Raw genomic sequence first — 2,333 nt, 5'->3', positions numbered from 1 at the left:
TCAGTTGTTTCACACTTTTTTTTTTGCTATATATATAAATCCACATGTGTTAATTTATAGTTTTGATGTTTTCAATGTGAATCTACAATTTGCATAGCATGAACATAAAGTAAACTCTTTGAATGAGAAGGTTTGTGTCCAAACTCTTTGTCTGTACTCTATATATGTAATGTAATGTAATGTGTATTTATATAGCGCATTTATTGTGTATGGCCATACACCCAAAGGGCTTCACAATCATGAGGGGGGTCTCTCCACACCAGCACCAGTGAGCAGCTGGATAAGCTGTCGTTTATGCCACTGTGGTGACCCCAGATTAATAAAGGAGCTAAGCTGAAAATGAATGAATGAGTAAATGAATGAATGAATAAATGAATGAATGAATACATACTATCTAACAAAAGTCTTGTCGTCTATCCAAAGTTTAGAAAAAACAAATAATAATTTAACTTCTATTTGATTATTTGGAATCAGAAGTTGTTTATATGTTAGGCAAAAGCCTCTAGATTATGCTTATTTTACCAAAATAAAATATGATCATGCCTTGAATTTGAATTCTTTAGTTAGGGCAGTAAGATCTCACTTTGCTTAGACAAAGGTCTTGTCACTTAACAAAAACATGTACAGTATAGAATATAAAGTCATGGTGCAGTGGAAAAATAGTATTGTCTTAAACAACTGCATCCATATCAGATGGAATAACAAGTAATAATAATAATAAGTCATCTGAAATGGCAAAGAACGTGTTCTTGCAGGACTCTCGGAATTCATATTCTTTGGATTTATCTTCAATGCCTCCTCCTTAATCTTACCCCAGACAAGCTCAATAATGTCCATGTCTGGTGACTGGGCTAGCTGATCCTGAAGCACGTTGACCTTCTTTGCTTTCAGGAACTTTGATGAGGAGGCTGAAGTATGAGAAGGAGCTCTATCCCGCTGAAGAATTTACCCGCTCCTGTGGTTTGTAATGTCATGAGCATGTCTTGATAACTCAGGCTGTTGATGTTGCTTTACTCTCCAGATATCTCACACGCCCCCATACTGAATTTAATCCCAAACTATGATTTTTCCTTCACCAAATTGATTTCTGTGAGAATCTTGGGTCCATGTGGATTTTAATAGGTCTGCTATACATATATAATTGTATAAATGGCCCCTTATTTGAAATGAGATTTGAAAGCACTTGAGGGTGAGACAATTTTTAGTTTGGGATGAACTATTCCTTTAAGAACATTTTTAATACTAAATATATGGACGTTAAAGTATCTTTATATAAATGTTAGTGTTAATAAATAAATGTTTTAAAAGCTTGATATTGCAAAGAAAAATATTCTGTGAATGTCTGGACACGACATTGAGATTCCACACATTTTCTTTTTCATACTTATGAATAACTAACTACTATTAAAATAAGAACTATAATAGAGTGGCAACAAAAGGTTAATAATATTATAATATAAGTAATGCCCCTTAAAATTGACCTAGGAGCTCAAAATCAACAATTTGCCAGTTTTTTTTTTTTTTTTTTTTTTTTTTTTCAGCCACGTTACATTGTTTTCCATTAATATCCCCAAAAGAAACAGCGAAGCAGCTATTAATCTATCTGTGCACCAGGACTTCTGGGAGTAATTTTACAATGAACAGAAGGTTCTGTTCTTCCCTGAGGCAAAAGTGAGTAAAAGAGTTAGTCCTGTGAGTTCCCCAGACACGTGACAGCACCATTACCTCCATGACAAGCTTCTAGGCCAGAGACCCTTCTCCGTTTCCCATCATGACTCACGCTGATCAATCCGCACACGACTCTAACCTGCTATTGCTGTGACTCAGAAACCACCAGGGACCCAGTGAGTGTACTGCAACTAAAGTGCTCAGCTAATGCCAAACCGTGTCTGCCTTCATTACAGTTAAAAGGACATGCGGCAAAGGACCAAGAGCCACACACAGAACTGAGCTGGAGGAAAAAGAAGAAGAAAAAAAAAAAGAAAAAAAAAAAGATCCTGGGTTCTGTGGGTAATTCCTAATAGCTCCCCAGTGCATTGAAATGCAGCAGAGAGCTTGACTACTCCACTGATTTACATTCAGCCCATAGCTGGCATTCATCTGTGTCTCATTCCTCAAGCACAATATCAAAATGCAGCGCTGCGAGTCATCAACAATAACATAAAGAAATTGCTTTCTACACTCTAATATGGTCTGAACAAATGGGAAACTAAGGCAGGTGGCGTCTTATTTGATGCTGATAACACCCAAGGTTAGGGTGCTTTAAAATGTGATTTAAAAAGCAAACAAGCTCATCCAGTAAAAGAAACAATTTCCTGGGCTTTCTGTGTGGG

This window comes from Danio rerio, chromosome 14 (assembly GCF_049306965.1).
Source record: "Danio rerio strain Tuebingen ecotype United States chromosome 14, GRCz12tu, whole genome shotgun sequence".
In the NCBI taxonomy this organism is placed as follows: Eukaryota; Metazoa; Chordata; class Actinopteri; order Cypriniformes; family Danionidae; genus Danio; species Danio rerio.
Note: the sequence above shows the minus strand (reverse complement) of the source record.